Source organism: Canis aureus, chromosome 35 (genome assembly GCF_053574225.1).
Source record: "Canis aureus isolate CA01 chromosome 35, VMU_Caureus_v.1.0, whole genome shotgun sequence".
Lineage (NCBI taxonomy): Eukaryota > Metazoa > Chordata > Mammalia > Carnivora > Canidae > Canis > Canis aureus.
In genome coordinates this window covers 20,402,806-20,418,193 of record NC_135645.1, presented here as the reverse complement: position 1 = coordinate 20,418,193, position 15,388 = coordinate 20,402,806, and the positions used below count along the sequence as shown (strand labels likewise).

The window sequence follows — 15,388 nt, the reverse complement described above, 5'->3', positions numbered from 1 at the left end:
AAAGTGAGAAATTCTCAAGAAATAAGGAATATTTACTAAATGGTTCTCTCTTTAATAAATACCTAAAATAGTCTATAAAAATTAGATATATTTCTGTAGAAAAATCAATGAAGCTTTACCCATCCACTAATATGACTAGCATTTTGTTTTTGAAAAAGCATATGAATAGAAGATTACTTAAAGGCTTATTTTGTGTCCTGATTCCTGTAAATATGAATATGAAAGCAGGAGGTGATATATGTGAGCAAATTTAACTTCACTAATTTATTCTGATTAATCAGAGTTGATTATCAACACTGTACAAAGAATCTTAATAACATGAGAAAATATATGGGTAATTGCCATGCATTGTCTTGTTAGAATAAATAGTAGTTTATAACACAAAGTGACTCATCAAAAGAAAATTAGAAAACATGTAACATACCCAGGAGATACAAGTTACCAGCAACATCTCTTGAGTAGTTTTATCCTAGATTTCCTTAAATCATGGTGTCTGTAACAGAACAAATGCTATTACTGCTACCTTTCCATGGTCATAATCTATTTTCTAATTTTATTTGTCAGGATCTGGGGATTTATACTCAATTTCTTATTTTAATATCTTAATACATTTATTCTTCCTAATGCCAAAGTGGTAGCCCAATTTGACATGGATCTTTTTACTGCTTTCCCTTCTAATGCCTCAACTTTTACTTACTACTTTGAAAATAAAATTCAAGAAAAATAAAAGTTTTCTCTTCTGTGTCCTGCTAACAACTACCGCAATCTCACAGGTTTATTTACTGGTCTTCAAAAACATATGAACCGGGGGGTGCCTGGGTGGCTCAGTTGGTTAAGTGACCTACCTACATAGGGACTCTTGGTTTCACTCAGATCTGGATCTCAGGGTCCACACTGAGCACCGCCTCAAGCTCCTTGCTCAGCCCAGAATAAGCCTGAGATTGAGATTCTCTCCCTTTCTCTCTCCCTCCCCCTCTACCCTTCTTCCTCTCCTCCTGGCTTCCGAGTGAGCAAGCTTGAGTGTGCATACTCTCTACCTTTAAAAATAAATAAATAAAATCTTAAAGAAAAAAAAATAATAAGCCAGAGGCTTCAGTTTGCATAAGTGGAAGCAGCTTGATGTTGAGGTGTTTCTATCTATCTCATCACAATACTCTCTTGATACCTTCTTTGTTGTAAAAACCCAGTGATTTTTTTTTTCAGTTTTTCCCCAACTCATTTAAAATTCCCAATGATATCTATCTTATCTTTCTAAGTTTCTTACCATATGTTCTTAGTCACTCATTCAAGTCTGCATCTGCTCATTATTTAGTATACCATGTCCTCGATATCAACTCTGAAACAATTGGAGTTTAGTGTTAAGTATTTGTGTGCTGTAGTAATGAATCAACTTCAGCTTCAAATTATTTTTTTTTCCTTCAAGAGAATTACAGCAGTACACTTAGTATACTAGTGAGTTATATTAGTATATACTTGGCATATTCGTAAGTTTTGACATAGTATTTCAACCTGGAAAGTTCAGCTATGGGGAAATTCATTACCATTACCCTTCTCTGAACTTTGTACTATTATATTATTCATTATTTCTACTTGAAAGGTAACAAATAGCATACAATATATTTTTCCTGTCAACCAAAATAGTTCTAAAAATCGAAAGACGTTTGAATATGTACTTTTTAGAAGTAGGGCATGCTTACAGACTTTGTTCTCAATATTTTTTCATAAAATGATCATTTTGATGTGAAAGCAAACAATTGAGCATGATACATCAGTTCCCCTATATGAGTGCTGAGTATTAAAAAAAAAATAGAGCACTGAATATTTCATGTATTTTAGTTATATACATAAGCAAATTGTATTTTAGGCACCAATACCCATTTCCAGAAAAAAATTTATTAAAAGATATCACAATAGAAGTTAGATTTTTAGATATCATAGCTTTAGTCTGTCATTTTCACAGATGTCTGCTAACACCTCTGGTGATACACAGAACCTTAATACATTTTTGTTGAATAAGTGAATGAATGAAAGTATCTTAGGGTGATCCTGGTTTGTCTGGAGTCAGGTAATCTTTGAGGCATCTGGTGATAATATGCAAATTGTCCACGTTAAACTAGTGACATATTGATCAACCTAGACATGTGGGAATATGAACTTGTATGGAAGGTTTAGAACTAGGGAGAGGTAAGCAAGGTACATGCCTAAGGTACAAAATTTAAGTGGTTGTAAAGAAACTCAGTCATCAAGAAAAAGGACATTTTAATGCAATATTTTTTAAAAATCAAATTAATGCAGAAACATCCAAACTGGAAAAAAAAAAAAAAAAGAACACTAAATGATGGCTGTTCCCATTACGTTGAGGATCAGATGAAGTGCTGGCCTATGGTTCCAGAGTATAATCCAGAAGTGCAGAGAGTGTTGACATCCGATGGATCTGACTTGAACCAGTGAAAGACAAGAGAAAGGAAAAAGGAAGCAAACAGACAGTTCTTCTTCTGTCTGCATGACTCTTGCAAGGTGTAGAGTTTCTATCTGGCTGACCTGGGAGACATCCCCTGGGGCTGAGTAACCAGCTGTGTCATCTCATGAAGCTGTGCTCAGCTCAGAACAGTGGCCTGCTATTTTCTTTCCCTCCTTTCCCATCTTCTTTTCTCTTTCACACACTCTTTCTGCCCCGAAATCACACCTTTCCACGAAGTATAGCACATAACAGATTCTGTTTTGCAAGGAACCCCACCAGCTAAGACCACAAGTGAGTAAGACATTGTCCCTGCCCTCAGCAGTTTAACAGCCGAGTGAAATCTACCGCAGATAAATTCAATAGATAAATTCAGTGTGGTGCAATAAGAGCTCGGTGAGCCTTCATGAAGAAGAACCAGGCACTAGGTGAGATGAGTGAGTTTTGAAGAATGAAAAAGAGTTTACAGATAAAGAACCAGCAGGGTAAGTATATTGCAAGCAGAGAAATTGAGTAAACAAAAGCAGAGGAATTGGCAGGAAACAGTACCTAGAAGAGCTTATTATATTCTCACGCATTACAAGGCACTTGATTAAAATATCTTCCTAGAGACCTCATTCTCATTAGCTCTAAAACAAGGATTATAATATGTCTACTCCATAGTATCACTAATTGATTAAATTACGGAATACATGAAAAAGCCCTTAGAAAAGAGGCAAATACCAAGACTTCTCTCCCAGTTTGTACATGACTGATACACTTTTAAAATCTTATTTTCAAAGAAATACACTGAGATTGCCACTCCATCGAGTCCTCTCCATCTTTGGACAAATTGTATTGCATGTTAATAATTTGAGCTATTTTAATATGCATTTCCATTTAAAACTGACTAGTAAACATCTGTTGAACCGCCTAGAAAATGGATTCTGAAAATGAACTAGTGACTTAATTTAGTAATGTGCAGGAAGTCATCTAGCTATCAAATCGCAAACTTGACATAAATGAATTTTTTGACATTTGTGTTTTTCCACTTTTACTTTTTTTTATTAATAGAATCTATACTTGTGCTTTATGGAACGCTGAGCAAAAATTACTAATGCTACAACTCTGCTGTTTTCTTTTAATAATCATTTTCTGAAATTATTTTTACCATGTACCTTTTTTTCTTTGCTTTGTAGGAGACAGAAGTGCCAAAAAAGTGGGGTTTTTTTAACCTGTAATTTTTCTGGTTAAAAATATCTTTAATAAATTACTGTACGTTCCTATTCTTTTCTACTAAAGCGCAGAATATCAACACAGGTTAGAAAGAGGCTTTGTGTTAGCTGAATAACTTTTGTGTTTTTATTACTTCATTCAATAAGTATTAATTGCTATGTTCAGAAAGAGGTGGTTGGGTTTTTTTTTAGTATACATTCCCTCACATCAATTAACTTCTTATGATTTGAAATATGGAAACCTGTTCAGGGAATTTGAATAAAAAGCAAGATGTGACAAAAAATGAATGTTACAAGTCATTATGCTTCAAGAATTTAGAATAAGATACAGCTATGGACTGAAGCCCAGGAAGATGATACACAAAATCAGAGTAACATACACACAGTTGAAAAGATATTTTAGCTGTAAATTGTAAATCCACATAATCTGGCACGATTATTATCTAAAGCGGGAAAAGTTCCTCAAACAATAATGGACTGATACTGTTTTTATATGTGTTCATTGTTTAATCACAAACATGCTGGGAATATGTGTGAGTTGGTAATAGTATTAAGCCTTTCCTATAAGTATTTGAATCATCTAGGGTCTATATATTCTACTACGAGGCATTTGACATTATAGGAACCAAATAGTAGATGCTTAAAAGAGGTAATAGGAAAGAAATTAATTCTATAACATATCTTGTGGCTTTGAATTTATCCTTCTTCTCTTTTTTCCCTACTTTTTTTTGAATATTTTTTTCATCACATTATTATAAGGAACATAAGAAAAATAAATAATCTGCAATAACATAAATTCATAGATCTTTTAGGCAAACTCTAAGTAATGCATACTTAGCTTCTCCATGCATGAAGAAACAGTAATAAATCTGGCAATTTTTTTTCTAATATCCCTATCTATACCAGTAATTACAAGCAATATCTCAAAAACACAGTTGCCATGTTAACTCCCATGTTATAATATCAGGCTTCTGTAATCATCGCTTAGTAAGTTAGGAAAGAATTCAAATAGGATTTTGACTCCAACAAAAATTAAGTTCTGAATATTCCACTGTTGGTTTGCAAATTGACCCCTATACACAGAACAGGAGGAGAGACAGGCAGCCACTCCAGATTGGCAGGTGGCGGGTATAAGGATCAAGGGAACTGACTTGCAAGCTAATCTCAGCGGTGACAAGAAAAATAGACTTATGTACCCACATGCCAAAAACTTAAAAGTTTATATATAGAGGCCTCACCTGGGTTAAGTCAAGCATACTGTCCAATTGGTCTCAGCAATGCATTGGTCTCTCACAGCTGTGTCCTTAAAAATCGCCATGGTCCTGGGAACCCCTGGCAGAACCGGTAGAAAGGGGAAGAATGTGCATTCCAAGGACAGGATGGGGGAGGAGCTCCCAGCCCCCCACCCTTGGCCAGTTTATGTGTCAGCCAGTGGTCATGTCCTCTCAATGACCCCCCTCCAACACTCCACCTCTAGGGACCAGCTCTTAGAATCTTACACACACCCCTCTTCCAAAATGTGCCTTGAGCAGTCAGGAAGAGGTTTCACTGGCATAGAGGTGACTTCTTTGGTGGCATTCTGGTTGTAATGGAAGATATCTTGCAGGTGCCTGCAAGAGAAAACACACGTAGGATGATTACTGAAATAAGTAACAAGTTTTTCCACCAAAAGCTCCATAATCCAAACCATTGATTTATTAAATTCCATAGGCTGAAGTTTGGTCACTCGGGGTATTCACTTGTGTGATTTAATAAAGATGATACATTAGCAAACTTATCAGGTATGAATGCACAACATTCTGTTTGGGTAATAGCAAAGGTGCCTCCTTGTGAAGCAGTCACAATGTCCAAGGCCATTCTATTTGGTGGACAGCTTTTCTCTTTAGAAACATTTTAGTCTTCAGTAAAGAGTGCCTTTACCAACTGTAATTTTTTTTAAAGAATTTATTTATTTGAGAGAGAGAGAGTGAGCGAGAGAGAGAGCACACAAGCAGGGCTAGGGGGAGAGAAAGAACCAGACTCCCTGCTGAGCAGAGAGCCCAAGGTGGGGCTTGATCCCAGGACCTGGGATCATGACCCTTGCCAAAGGTAGACACTTGACCAACTGAGGCACCCAGGTGCCCCAATAGCTGTCATTTAAAGTTCTCTGGGTGAATTTGTTTAAGGGCTTCAATGTGTGCTGTAATGTCCTTCAAGGCCAATGAAGAGAACAAAGATGGCAGCCAAATGATTGTACCAGCAGAAAACAGAATGTGTCCAACTGGCTTTGAGGAAAGGGAGGTTGGCAGCTTTAGGAACTTAATCTGGTTGTACATGCCATACATGTTGGCTGGGAGAGGCAGCCTTGTCAGGCAGTGGACTGGGAGTAGTAGACACCAGACCCACCAGATCGGGACTCCTGAGTTCTCCCATCTTTCAATGGTGTGAGTTCCATTCTAGGGATAGTATTTTTAAACAGAGCCAGTTTGCAGCCAGACAATAGGATCCCGATGGACACTGAGTAGTTCCTCTTCACCTAGGAGTGGAGACTAACTCACCCAACCCAGTGAGTTACTTTTTTTTTTTTTTTTTTTTTTTGGTGTCTTTGAGTTTTATTGAGAAAGGCTGTTCATTGTAGTGTGGGAGGTTAGACCAATAGATCTAGTGCCTGTGAAATAAAATTCATTATCTGGCCTCTCTAGAGAGATATGCAGCCCCCTCAGAAGAGCTGGGCTGAGGAAGGAGCCCTTTGTCCCAGCTACCCCACCCCCACCCACCCCCCTGTTCATTAGTGCCATTGGTTCTCAGAACTCTGGGTCTTGTATGGGGGACAGCCCCCAGCTCTTGCAGTGTGTCCCATAGTAGTTGGACATCCCAGTGGGATATCCCATGGCAAATTCCAGTAGATACCACCTTTCTCAGGCATGATGAGGCTTGGTGCTCTCAGCAGCATAGCATATCGAACCAGCACAAGAGTCTGGGTAATGGCTACTTGCTGAGATTTCTGGAACTGTACAGTGTTGGATGCCTCAGCAGAGGTCCCCAGTCTGGCATGTGGAGCAACAGGCCCTATTGGTTGGTCATTCATATGTTTTAAAGCCTATAAGAGTACATTAGTCAACCCAACCAAGGTGGTTTTACTGGTTAGTAATTTAACCTGCTGCTCTAGTACTACATTTTCTTTGCTACCAACCCTGCTATTTGTGGGTTTTGCAAAAACAGAATCTCCATTCAGCATCATGTTCTTTTGCCCAGTCTTGAGTATTATGACCTTTGAAATGTGACCCTTGGGGCACCTGGGTGGCTCAGTTGGTTAAACATCTGACTCTTGATTTTGGGTCGGATCATGATCTCACGGTCATGAGATCGAGCCCCACAATGGACTCCATGTTGGGCCTGGAGCCTTCTTAAGAATCTCCTCTCCCTCTCTGCCCCTCCACTCCCTGCACACTCTTTCTCTCTCTCTAAAAAAAGAAGAGAAAAGAAAAGCACAGTGATCATTGCTTATTCTCTATTCAACAAGAGTAACTATACATGGCACTCAGCTTCTTTGATCCCCTAATGGTGGCAGCCTGGTTACAGCAGTGGTGGGGGAAAGCTTGAGTTAGGCCAGATGTGGGGTCCACACAAACCAGGGCATGTTTAGAACCCTCACCCTGGGAGTGGGGGCGATGTAATCAACCCTTCATGGTTGGGAACTCCAGTAGACTGCCCCAGACACCTTTGGCAGTTGCCTTGGGTGTTGCTTAGAACGCACAGGACATGCTGTTACTATGTTAAGTCACTGTATTTCAAGACAATCCAGCATCCTTGGCAATACACCATCCCACCCAGGCTCTACAGTGGCCACCCTGGCTTTACACCCAATCTACTGGATCTACTGAAGGGTCAATTGCCCAGGTTTGTACCAAACTAGGATATCAGTTTTCAGATTGCCAGAGAATGTCAATGCCTTATGAGCTGGGACATGGAAGAGAGTGAAGACTACATCAGGTTCTTGCAGGTAGACCCAAATGTCTTCCCACATATCCTGACCCCACAAGGACTTATTCATGATTATCTATCCTTTGGCTTCCCATTGTCCAAGTCTTAGAGTTAATTCCTTTAGAAAAGCCCAAATATCTGCACAAAGGAGTCATGGCCAGCGCTCAGGAGTGACCACCAGACAGTCTGCTCTGACCCCAGCCCACTGGCTGCTGCAGGTTGCTCTGTCCTCCATCCCGATGGTGTTGGGATGAACAGTGACTGCAGTCCCTGGGGGCAGGTTGCCCTGAACTAGACTAATCTGTTTACCAGGCATCAGTGGGAATTTCCCCTGCTCCCTCTGCAGGCCACGGGGGCCACCACAGGAAGAGGGGCTGAGGCATTTGGAGGATCTAGGTACTCTACAGGGCCTGGTAGCACCTGTGTTTCTAGAGAGAGTGGGCTTCTGGAAAGGCTGCTTCTCTGCTGCAAAAATGCATGTCACTTAGTCAAAGAAGGAGTATGAGTCATGGTATAGCTCCGTCAATGAACATATCCTCAGCCCACACCCTGATTGGAAGGGAAATTCTTACCATGATAGGCTCTCTCACGGGAGGCTCTACCTAGAGGAGCACTGTGTACTCTGCCAGGAGCCGTTGCTCTATGGGGATAGATCACATTTCTGCCCCTTCCGGAGCAAGGACCGAAGTCCTAGGGGTTCCTTCTCCTTCTGTGTTCTCTGTTGGTGTCCACCCCATCTTTCTGCAGTCACAGGTACATCTAATTTAAATTCAAGCCTTGCTTGGGGGATGCCCAGAGGTCTACTCTGCATCACTGGAATTTCTGCCTCCTCAAAGACAGCTGGCTGCTCTGATCCCCAGGCCCACATATGCCCTTCCTTTACAAACTGCATAAGGGACAGAGGTGCTGCCCCAAGTGAGGAATAAATATCGTCCAAAACCCCCAAATCCCTACTGAAGGCTTCCATCTCTTTCATGTTCTTTGGGGTTAGATAGACTTATACCTTATCAATCATAGTTTCTAGGGCAACATGAGCCTTATACAACCAATGCTCCCAAAAACTTTATGATGGTTCCTGGGCCTCGATTTCCCTGTTCCACTGCCTCTCCTCTCCCTCACAGATATTCCAGCAAAGTCTGCAGTGTCTTGCAGCAGAGGCAAGATTTCATGTGTTAACATTATTATCACCAATACAATGAGCCACTTTACTGATGTGAAGAAGGAAAACCAAGACAGATCTCAGGCTACCATCCCATGGCACACCGTAAGGCTGTGTAGCCTGGGGGAATCCCTTGAAAGGTCCACTGTTGACCTTCCCACATGAAGGCAAGCTGATCTTGCGACTCAGCAGCCAGGAGCATGCTGAAAAAGCTTTTGCTGAGTCCAGTATAGGCTGGTACACAAGAAGGACCATGGCCAAGGTGTCTAAGGTGGTGGCAATGCTGGGCAAGCTACATGGATGGGAGGCACTGCCTTGTTCACTTCCCAGGAGCTCACAGCCATCCACTGTGAGCCATCTGGCTTTCTAATCCACCATACTAGGTTGTTGAAAGCACGAGGGGCAGGGTGTAAAATGCCCACTCAGTGAACTTCTTGGGTAGTTTCTCCAATTTCCTTATGCCCCTCTGGGAAATTGATATTATTTGACAGTTAACATTTTTTGTGGGTTCAGTAGACTTACTGGTTCACAGTTGGCTCTTCTCTTCAGCAGTGATTTGATTACTCTAACCCAAAGGTGCACTTTACTGAAGAGATTTTTCAGAGTATGGTCTTGAAAGATATCAATACTCGGGACTCCCGGGTGGCTCAGCAGTTGAGCATCTGCCTTTGGTTCAGGGCATGATCCCGGGTCTGGGGATCAAGTCCCACATCAGGATCCCTGCAAGTAACCTGCTTCTCTCTCTGCCTGTGTCTCTGCCTCTCTCTGTGTGTCTCTAATGAATAAATAAATCTTTTTTTAAAAAAAAGAAAGATATCAACGCTCAATATGTTTTCTGGTATTAGAAAGATAAGGCCTCATATTCTCATGGGGGAGAACACCTAATTTGCAGTGTCAAAGGGAACTTTCTGACCATACTGTTTGCCCTTCCAAACCCACAGGTGGTCCTGAGGGGGGCAGACAATTTCTCAGGGTTAGTTACCTTGTATTAGATACATTTGACTCCAATATCAACAGGAGCTATCATCTTTTTTTTTTATTTCCAGAGAACCAGTGAATAGTGAGCTCAACATGAGGCCTCCATTTGCCTCCAACCTGCTCTTCACCTGGAGGCAATCTTGTCCTGCATCCCATGCTAAGGGTGTGGGAAGAACCTATCCCACATAGGACCAATATCCCCAAGGCCTCTGCAGGAGATAGGGCATCAGGGATGTTATGGGCAGGTGGGGCAGGTCTGAACTGTTGTCGAAGTTTTAAGGCTTTCCATCGGCTGACCAGTCCAGCTTTGGGTCTATTTCTGGAGTACTGGATTGCCGATCTACTTCTGCAGCAATGAGATCAAACCACATTTGCTTCAGGGTTACCTTTATTAGACCCTTCACAACCAACTGAAGTAGCTTTTTTGCTTTTCAAGTTTCCTCTCTGTCTCAGGCCTTTTCTACAGCCTGTACCTGTTACTGGGATTTGTCAGTTTTCCCCAAATCAGCAATTGATTACCCAGCATCATAAATGTCTTATCCCACCAATGAGCTCAGCATGGATCCCCAATATCAAGTGCTGAGGGCAGGCTAGTGCATCTGATTTTCATTCTTGTAGTGACTGTGGCCTGATCAGGGCCTTCAAATACAGGGGCATAGGTTGCCTGTCTCAGTCCCAACACCCTAAGGATTTGTTATACAACCTCTATAGATTTCCAGGGTCCCACATGCCTAGTGAGATCCCCCTTTATTGGGCCAAGCATTTCTGCAGGCTAGAGTAATGTAATCTATAAGGAAGTGTGTTCCTTAAACCTCTGAGAACCATTCAGGTGTTTCCAGGGGGCAGTGTGTGGTGATGTTACCCATTTTATCTGCCTTCTCCCCAGAGAAATGCCCTCATCCCCCATATCCCAAAGCCATATCAACCACATCGGGATAGTTTCCTTGGCTTTTTGCTGGAACTTGGCAGCTATATCAATAAACTTGGAGTATATTCTCTCATCATGAACATTTCCCGATTTAAGCGCTGCACCCTATTGTTACTGTGGGGCATTTCTTTCCCTTTGTATTAGGGGTCAGTCTGCACAAGGCTTTGTGTCTGTTTCACTGCCCATCACATCCTCCTCTTCACTCTCCTCACTTTCCAAGGGATTCCACCTCTTAGTGTCCCAATCAGGCTTTGTTACGAGTGCTTGGACCTTAATACACAGCAGCTTGTACCCTACTAGCTTTGCAAAACAGTCAGCTAAGGTCTTCAACCTATTATCTTGCTCCCTCACCTTGTCTGCCAGCCCCAAAGCTAGCAGAGTAGTGGACACCAGTACGTCCTTCTCTGATCTCAGATCTTCTTCCAGCCTTCCAACTCAAACTTCACTCTCTAGCTGGGCATCAGGATCCACCAAATTCCCCACATACAGGCCAATCCACTGCAGCACCATCATTTCCCTCTCTGCCTCAGTGCACCATGCACAATTCATCAAATAAACTCATTAGACCAGCTGGCATTATCAGGGCATCCCTGTACTCACACCAAGGTCCACAGGCATACAATATACAGGCTATCCCTCCCAACAGAGAGATCAGTAGCCAATGTGGGATTTCCCCCAGGATGCCTCTTTCCCAACACCCATTTCTTAGGTATCCTGGCTGGCTCACCAATTGTTGTTTCTCAAACTGGCCCCATAGACAAAGGGCAAAAGAGACTGAAGGAAGAGGGACATCTCTCCAGATTGGTAGGTGGCAGTTTTAATGAGCAAAGGTATTTACATACGAGCCTTGTCTCGGGCAACTCCAAGACAACTATATCTCATCATCTGCTCATAAAATCTTAAGAGTTCATATAGAGGCCTTCACTGAGTTCAATCATGTATTCAGCCCAGATGGTCTCAGCAACACCTACTCTTAAGGCTATGTCCTGGAAATGGCTCCAGCTATGGAACAGGGGGCAGACAGACATTCCAAAAGCAGTGAAGGCTATGAGGAGCCTCTAATTGCCTGGGTCCAGTCCGAAGGTCAACCAGTGGCCATGTCTTCTCAATGACCTTCTCCAACATGCATCATTAACATCCATCTCCAACATCCATCATTATATTTGACTCATCTTTATATATTTAGTTAGGTCTATTTTCCTTTTTTCTTTTTTGCTATCTTTAAACATAAAATCAGCTCTCTGATTGTACATTATCTGGGGATGAACGATTATCTCATTACATAAGGTTCTTAATTACCTCTCTCTGACCACCCATTTATTCAGAATTTGAAGAGTTCTAAAACAATATAATTAATGACACCATATATTGCAGTTCTGAATTAGGCTGGCCTACCGTATCACTCGCTAGCTGTGCGATACCAAGTTCCTCAACTTTTTAGGATCTCAGCTTCAATATAATGGAGAAATGTAGATCTACCTCATAGAGCCACCATGAAAATGAGATGACACACATTAAGTAGCACCAGGTCTGGCACAAAGCATACTCAATACATTTTAACTATTGTGTCATTTTTTTTAAGTATTAATTATTCTAAAGCACTTTTTATTGGAGTGGACTTTGAAAGTTTATTGCAACTCAACTCAAATAATAGAGAAAACACATTTTAAAATAAACTCCTGTGTAATATCATAGCTAAGCATCATTAATTTAAATAATTTGTTAAAGTGTTTATAGGTATTCAGTATATTTTACCATTATTATTGTCATTATTTTTAAAAATTATCCAAGCCACAGCCCCTTTTTTGTTAAAGTAGATGATTGAGAGTTGAGTACAAGAAATTACATTAGAGAGAACAAATGATCTATTACAATTGCTTTGGTAGATTAACATGAACATGTGCATATATGTGGACTCATATCTGCTTGTTGGCACATTGCCAAATTAACAGCTAGTGAACACCATGATTTGTCTTTCAGATAATGTAATGGGATTTATCAATATACAACTATATTGTGGAGAAAGGGCAACCTTTGTACATTGTTGGTGGGAATGCAAGCTGGTTTAGCCACTCTGCAAAAGAGTATGGAGGTTCCTCAAAAAGTTGAAAATAAAGCTACCCCACAACCCTGCAATTGCACTACTGGGTATTTACCCCAAAGGTACAAATGTAGTGATCCAAAGGGGCACCCATACCCCAATGTTTATAGGAGCAATATCCACAATAGCCAAACTATGGAAAGAACCCAGATGTCCATCAACCGATGAATGGATAAAGAAGATGTGAGATATATATATCTCAGCCATCAAAAACATGAAATTGAAATCTTGCCATTTGCAATGATGTGGATGGAAGGATATCATGCTAAGCAAAATAAGTCAATCAGAGAAAGACAATTATCATATGACCTCACTCATGTGGAATTTAAGAAACAGAGTATCATAGGGGAAGAAAGGAAAAAAATAAAACAAGATGAAATCAGGGACACCTGGGTGGCTCTGCGGTTAAGCATCTGCCTTCTGCTCAGGGTGCAATCCTGGGGTCCTGGGATCAAGTTCCGCATCAGGACAAACTATAAGAGAATTAATGATAGGAAACAAACTGAGGGTTGCTACAGGGTGATGGACATTAAGGAGGGCAAGTGATGTAATGAGCACTGGTTATTATGTAAGACTGATGAATCACTCACTGACCTCGATCTCTGAAACCAATAATACATTATATGTTGATTAATTGAATTTAAATAAATAAAAAATGAGAAAAATAAAAAATATATATACAACTATATTTATCCCTGTTTCTTTTTTTTTTAATTTATTCATGAAAGACACAAAAGCAGAGGCAGAGACACAGGCAGAAGGAGAAGTGGGCTCCCTGCGGGAGCCCAATATGGGACTCGATTCTAGGATCCCAGAATCACGACCTGAGCCAAAAGCAGACACTCAACCACTGAGCCACCCAGGTACCCCTTTATCCATGTTTCAAAAACAGTAGTAAACTGTGAATTCTATCTCTGTCCTCTACGGTTCCAATATATCTAATAAAAAACAAAAATAAAAGCAAAAATTTTGATAAACATTTTCTTCTTCTCTTTGTACTAAACCTGATTCTGATGATTATTTCAGATACCCACAGTAGGAGTGATCACTCAGAGCAATCATACTCACTAATCCAGGGTATGGGCATCATTTAAGAAGGCCAAAAGAAAAAAAAAGGCCAAAAGATATTTTAGCCAATATATTTCCCAGAATTTGAAAGTAAGCTGATTTTGCAACAAACTAAAAAATCAGTATATAAGAACAGTGATTATATGCTAAATCACCTGAAAGAGACCAAGAAACTTGGTAAAATACAGTATCTTACCTATATATTTATTTAGATCTATAGTATATAGTATATATCTACAACATACAATATCTATAGTATCTGTTTACATTCATAGTATATATAAATATATATGATATATATAGTATACTCTGTATAGTCTATACATAAACATACATATATACACATCAATGTATACTATATATACTATATTTATCTTTAGGTGTATATGTCTATATACTATATAGAAATATAAATATGTACTTATATTCATATACATCTGTACTTTATGTATATACTATATATGTGTGTATATACATTTATGTATACTATACAGATATCTATATATATACACAAATGTATTTATATACATATCTATAGTTTTTCAGCCATGTATATATAGACAGATGATGATAGATGATAGATAGATAGATAGATAGATAGATAGATAGATAGATAGATAGATGATAGATAGATCGATCTGTATATACTATAGATCTATATATACTGTAGATAGTGTAGTATCTACCTGCCAACAAGCACCAACCTGCTAACCATGTGAGTGCACCATCTTGAAGGGGAATCCTCCAGGCTCAGTCAAGACTTCACATGATGGTAACCAACATTTTTACAGCCAACATGTTCACTTAGCCTCATGGGAGACTAAGAACTGCTAAACCAAGCCACTCTCAAATCAATGACCTACAAAAAATAGATAACAAATGTTTACTTCTATGAAGCATTAGGGGAATGTGTTCTACATCATGAGATAACTAATACAGCATTCTAGTTGGTTTTATCCAAGTAATGAAACCATAACCAACTGTGAAAACATTAAATTTGAAGTCTCAAAGAGATCAATAAAATCATACAATGTTTCATAATACTTCAACATGTTGCTCTGTTGAAAACCACATTACAGCCTAGATTGGATCACTTTGTAAAAACCCCCTACCTCTGGACGGTATTACCCCCTTTAGCAATAAACATAAAATCATTTTTTGTTTCCACATCCTTCTCCTTGTTTCATTCACCTACTCTAGTTATTTCAAACACAGCATCCTAGAAAAGTGTGGACTTAAACATCTTTAGCACACTGTTGCACCCCATAGCTTTTAAAGCGACTCTGTTTTTCAATACGAGAAAGCTTTGACAACATGGCCCAGAAACATCCTATATACCATATCCCATGCAGTTCTTTCAAGTTAGAAATTAAACTGGGGAGGGTCAGGGGCCTTGACTGCTCCACTCTGGGCTAACCACAGGGTCTGCAGCCCAGACTTCCAAAATTGTAACTGTTCAAAGTACTTAAGGCACATTGTTTCTATGCCCACACAGTTCTCCACTCACTAACTATAGTTG

The 15,388-nt window shown here is 40.0% G+C and overlaps 1 long non-coding RNA gene across 1 annotated transcript; it reads right to left on the bottom strand.

Moving 5' to 3' along the window:
- Positions 1-1,264: 1,264 nt before the first annotated feature.
- On the bottom strand, positions 1,265-5,272 carry LOC144305224 (uncharacterized). The gene is made up of 3 exons (XR_013372282.1): positions 5,178-5,272; positions 4,911-4,994; positions 1,265-1,336 (listed from the first exon to the last, which is right to left on the bottom strand). It is a non-coding gene; the product is annotated as an uncharacterized LOC144305224 (long non-coding RNA).
- Between the last annotated feature and the right edge of the window lie 10,116 nt (positions 5,273-15,388).